The sequence below is a fragment of the Tachyglossus aculeatus genome, chromosome 17 (assembly GCF_015852505.1).
Source record: "Tachyglossus aculeatus isolate mTacAcu1 chromosome 17, mTacAcu1.pri, whole genome shotgun sequence".
Lineage (NCBI taxonomy): Eukaryota > Metazoa > Chordata > Mammalia > Monotremata > Tachyglossidae > Tachyglossus > Tachyglossus aculeatus.
Window position 1 is genome coordinate 45,654,563 of NC_052082.1, and position 6,000 is coordinate 45,660,562.

At 43.8% G+C, this 6,000-nt stretch overlaps 1 protein-coding gene across 2 annotated transcripts in view; it reads right to left on the reverse strand.

Annotated features, from left to right (window-relative positions):
* Positions 1 to 4,554, reverse strand: part of DHX40 (DEAH-box helicase 40) — a 47,144-nt gene extending 42,590 nt beyond the window's left edge. For both annotated transcript variants that reach the window (XM_038759592.1, XM_038759591.1), the window contains exon 1: positions 4,426 to 4,554. The gene's annotated coding sequence lies outside the window, so the exon portion shown is untranslated. The remainder of the gene's footprint in view (positions 1 to 4,425) is intronic.
* Between the last annotated feature and the right edge of the window lie 1,446 nt (positions 4,555 to 6,000).

The following is a 6,000-nucleotide window of genomic DNA, read 5'->3' on the forward strand; positions in this document are numbered from 1 at the left end:
GTGTTCTAAGTGCTGGGAGAGGAGGGGGACACTAGGTGATCAAGTTGTCCCACATGGGGCTCACAGTCAACTCCCATTTTACAGATGAGGTAACTGAGGCTCAGAGAAGCGAAGTGATGACTTGCCCAAGGTCACACAGCAGACACGTGGCTGAGGCGGCATTCGAACCCATAACCTCTGATTCCAGAGCCCGGGCTCTTTCCACTTTCAACTAATCTGATTCAAATACCCAAGGAGCAAATTACAGTACTCTGCACATAGTAAGCGCTCAATAAACTAGAGAAGCAGCGTGGCTCAGTAGGAAAGAGCACAGACTTTGGAGTCAGAGGTCGTGGGTTCAAATCCCAGCCCCGCCAATTGTCAGCTGTGTGACTTTGGGCAAGTCACTTCACTTCTCTGGGCCTCAGGTACCTCACCTGGAAAATGGGGATTAAATCTGCGAGCCCCACGAGGGACAACCTGATCACCTTGTAACCTCCCCAGCGCTTAGAACAGTGCTCTGCACCTAGTAAGCGCTTAATAAATGCCATTATAAAAAAAAATAAATAAATACGATTGATGATGATGATGATGAAATTAACAATATGGCTTCTTTGTCTCTAAAGGTGTGTCCAAGGATCCATGTTGGGAGTTGGAGAAATTAGCCCGTGATCCACTAAACCCGCAATTCATCATCATCATCATCAATCGTATTTATTGAGCGCTTACTATGTGCAGAGCACTGTACTAAGCGCTTGGGAAGTACAAATTGGCAACATATAGAGACGGTCCCTACCCAACAGTGGGTTCACAGTCTAAAAGGGGGAGACAGAGAACAAAACCAATCATACTAACAAAATAAAATAAATAGAATAGATATGTACGAATAAAATGAATAAATAAATAGAGTAATAAATATGGAGAGATTAAGAACCCAGGTCCTTCTGACTCCCAGGCACACGCTCTATCCTCTAGGACATGCTTCTTCGTCCGTTCAATTGAGCCCTGCCCAGACTGAAAATCCCCAAACCAACCCTGTCCATTCCAATTATGGCTTCTGCCGAGCCCACAGTCATCATCATCATCATCAATCGTATTTATTGAGCGCTTACTATGTGCAGAGCGCTGTCCCAAACCTTAGTGACCAGAAAGTCCCAGTACGGGATGGGGACTGGAACTGGGCCCAAATCTTTTCCGTGGAGTAGGATATGCTGCCGTACGCAGTGGTCCAGAACGCTGCACGGATCCCCCTAATGATCACACCTCCTCCGAGAAGCCTTCCCTTCCCAGCCCTGCCACTTGTCAGCTGGGTGACTTTGGGCAGGTCACTTAACTTCTCTGGGCCTCAGTTCCCTCATCTGTACAATGGGGATCATCATCATCACCATCAATTGTATTTATTGAGCGCTTACTGTGTGCAGAGCACTGGACTAAGCGCTTGGGAAGGACAAATTGGCAACAAATGATGAAGACTGTGAGCCCCATGTGGGACAACCTGATCACCTTGTATGCTCCCCAGCGCTTAGAACAGTGCTTTGCACATAGTAAGCGCTTAATACATGCCATTATTATATTATAATAATATATTAATAATTAATAATAATAATATAATAATTAATAATAATAATAATAATATTCCCTAAGCCCTCATTCACCCTACCTACCCTCCACTCTGCACTATGTGCTTGGCTGTGCATCCCTTAAGCACTTTGATACTTACCTCAACCCCACAGTATTTATGAACGTACGAAGCAACATGTCCTAGAGGATAGAGCATGTGCCTGGGAATCAGAAGGACCTGGGTTCGAATCCCGCCTCCGCCACCTGTCTGCTGTGTGACTTTGGGAAAGCCGCCTAACTTCTCTGTGCCTCAGTCACCTCATCTGTAAAGTGGGGATTAAGACTGTAGGCCCCCCGTGGGACCACCTGATTACCTTGTATCTACCCCAGCGCTTAGAAGAGTGCTTGGCACATAGTAAGCGCTTGACAAATACCATTATTATTGTTTGGGGCAAGTCACTTCACTTCTCTGGGCCTCATCTGTAAAATGGGGATTAAGACTGTGAGTCCCATGTGGGACTGTAGGTCAATTATCTTGTATTTACCCCACTGCTTAGTACAGTGCCTGACTTGTAGTAAGTGTTTAACAAATACCAGTTATTATACTCTATCTTCCCTTTTACAGATGAGGAAACTAAGGCACCAAGAAGTTGGGTGACTTGCCCAAGGTCACACAGAAAACACATTACCAGAATTTGAACCCAGGTCTTCCTACTCCCAGGCCCTTGCTCTTTCCACCACACCAGTTTGCCTCTCCAGTGGGACAATATCCTACATTGTCTCAAACAGTGACAGCAAGATTTTAGTACAGTGGCCTGCACACAATAAGTACTAAATAGATTCCCTTGACTGACTGATTGTTGGAATTATGTTGCCAATTTGTCCTTCCCAAGCGCTTAGTACAGTGCTCTGCACATAGTAAGCGCTCAATAAATACGATTGATGATGATGGAAACTTCAAATGACTGTCCCCCTTGACAAAAACATGTCACCTGGGCAGAGGGTCTGCAATTTGACAGAGGAAGTCCAGGTGATTCAAAGGCCCCAAATCCAGCGCTTAGAACAGTGCTTTGCACATAGTAAGTGCTTAATAAACGCCATTGTTATTAATAAACCCAGTGCTTAGAACAGTGCTTTGCACATAGCGCTTAATAAACGCCATTGTTATTAATAAATCCAGTGCTTAGAAAAGTGGTTTGCACATAGTAAGCGCTTAATAAATGCCATTGTTATTAATAAATCCAGCGCTTAGAACAGTGCTTTGCACATAGCGCTTAATAAACGCCATTGTTATTAATAAATCCAGCGCTTAGAAAAGTGGTTTGCACATAGTAAGCGCTTAATAAACGCCATCGTTATTAATAAATCCAGCGCTTAGAACAGTGCTTTGCACATAGTAAGCGCTTAATAAATGCCATTGTTATTAATAAATCCAGCGCTTAGAACAGTGCTTTGCACATAGTAAGCACTTAATAAACGCCACTGTTATTAATAAATCCAGCGCTTAGAAAAGTGGTTTGCACATAGTAAGCACTTAATAAACGCCATCGTTATTAATAAATCCAGCGCTTAGAACAGTGCTTTGCACATAGTAAGCGCTTAATAAATGCCATTGTTATTAATAAATCCAGCGCTTAGAACAGTGCTTTGCACATAGTAAGCACTTAATAAACGCCACTGTTATTAATAAATCCAGCGTTTAGAAAAGTGGTTTGCACATAGTAAGCGCTTAATAAATGCCATTGTTATTAATAAATCCAGCGCTTAGAACAGTGCTTTGCACATAGCAAGCGCTTAATAAATGCCATTGTTATTAACAAATCCAGCGCTTAGAACAGTGCTTTGCACATAGTAAGCACTTAATAAACGCCACTGTTATTAATAAATCCAGCGTTTAGAAAAGTGGTTTGCACATAGTAAGCGCTTAATAAATGCCATTGTTATTAATAAATCCAGCGCTTAGAACAGTGCTTTGCACATAGCAAGCGCTTAATAAATGCCATTGTTATTAACAAATCCAGCGCTTAGAACAGTGCTTTGCCCATAGTAAGCCCTTAATAAACGCCATTGTTATTAATAAATCCAGCGCTTAGAACAGTGCTTTGCACATAGTAAGCGCTTAATAAACGCCATTGTTATTAATAAACCCGGCGATAAGAACAGTGCTTTGCACATAGTAAGCGCTTAATAAATGCCATCATTATTATTATTATGAGCCCCCCATGGGACAACCTGAGCACCTTGTAACCTCCCCAGCGCTTAGAACAGTGCTTGGCACATAGTAAGCGCTTAATAAATGCCATTATTATTATTAATAAATATGAATGAATGATATATATGTTTGTTCGCATTTATTACTCTATTTTATCTGTACGTGTTTATTCTATTTCTTTTATTTTGCTAATCTGTTTGGTTCTGTTCTCTGTCTCCCCCTTCTAGACTGTGAGCCCACTGTGGGATGGGGACCGTCTATGTTGCCAACTTGGACTTCCCAAGCGCTTAGTACAGTGCTCTGCACACAGTAAGCGCTCAATAAATACAACTGAATGAATGAACATATCTATTCTATTTATTTTATCTTGTTAGTATGTTTGGTTTTGTTCTCTGTCTCCCCCTTTTAGACTGCGAGCCCACTGTTGGGTAGGGACCGTCTCTAGATGTTGCCAACTTGTACTTCCCAAGCGCTTAGTACAGCGCTCTGCACATAGGAAGCGCTCAATAAATACGCTTGGTTGATTGAATGAACATGAATGAATGAATGAGTGATTGATTTCGTTACCTCTGCCTCCCCGGCGCGCGCGCGTTGCACCCTGGGAGTTGTAGTTTTCCACCGCGCAATCGGGGCCTGGCCGCCTCCCGGCTTCCGTAGTCTCCCTCCGACCGTACCTTTATAAACGGGGGGAGCCGAAACGGACCATTCCTCCCGCAGGCGCCGTTTTAGTTTCTCTCCCTTCTCCTCCTCCTTTAACTTGTCCTGCAAAAAGCGGGCGGCGGCATAAGATCGGCTCAGCCCGGAACGGAAGCAACGGCGGCCATTTGCGACTGGACGGGAGGGGCGCGTTTTGATGACGTCACAGCGCCGCCCTGCGTGCGCGCGCAACTCCCCCCTCCCGGAGAGACTTCCGGGATTTAGAGACGTCAATCAAAATCCAGATGCCAGCCACCCGCCCCTCCCTTTTGTCCCTCACTGCGCATGCGTCGAACGTTGTCGTTCGTTCATTCATTCAATCGTATTTATTGAGCGCTTATTGGGTGCAGAGCATTCATTCATTCAATGGTATCTTTTCATCAATCGTATTTATTGAGCGCTTACTATGTGCAGAGCACTGTACTAAGCGCTTGGGAAGCACAAATTGGCAACATATAGAGACAGTCCCTACCCAACAGTGGGCTCACAGTCTAAAAGGGGGAATAGTAATAATGGCATTTATTAAGCGCTTACTATGTGCAAAGCACTGTTCTAAGCGCTGGGGGATACAAGGTGATCAGGTTGTCCCACGTGGGGCTCACAGTCTTAATCCCATTTTACAGATGAGGGAACTGAGGCACAGAGAAGTTAAGTGGATTGCCTAAGGCCCCTCAGCTAACAAGTGGAGGAGCTGGGATTCGAACCCATGACCTCTGACTCCAGAGCCCGGGCTCTTTCCACTGACCCACACTGCTTCTGCGTGCAGAGCACTGGACTGAGCGCTTGGGAAGTACAAACTGGCAACATGTAGAGACAGTCCTTACCCAACATTGGGCTCACAGTCTAAAAGGGGGAGACAGACAACAAAAGAAAACATATTAACAAAATAAAATAAATAGAATAAAGATCAATCAATCGTATTTATCGAGTGTTTACTGTGTGCAGAGCACTGTACTAAACACTTGGGAAGTACAAGTTGGCAACTTGTAGAGATGGTCCCTGCCCAACAGTGGGCTCACCGTCTAGAAGGAGGAGACAGACAACAAAACAAAACATGTGAACAAAATAAAATAAAGAGAATAAAGATGTACAAGTAAAATAAATAGAGTAATAAAATAAATAGAATAAAGATGTACAAGTAAAATAAATAGAGTAATAAATACATACCAACATATTACATGTGGGGAGGGGAAGGAGGTAAGGCGGGAGGGATTGGGAGAGGAAGGAGGGGGCTCAGTCTGGGAATAATCAATCAATCAATCGTATTTATTGAGCGCTTACTGTGTGCAGAGCACTGTACTAAGCGCTTGGGAAGTACAAGCTGGCAACATATAGAGACAGTCCCTACCCAACAGTGGGCTCACAGTCTAGAAGGGGGAGACAGAGAACAAAACCAAACATACTAACAAAATAAAACAGAATAGATAGGTACAAGTAAAATAGAGTAATAAATATGTACAAACATATATACATATAGACAGCTGCTGTGGGGAAGGGAAGGAGGTAAGATGGAGGGGATGGAGTACTAAGCGCTTGGAAAGTACAATTCGGCA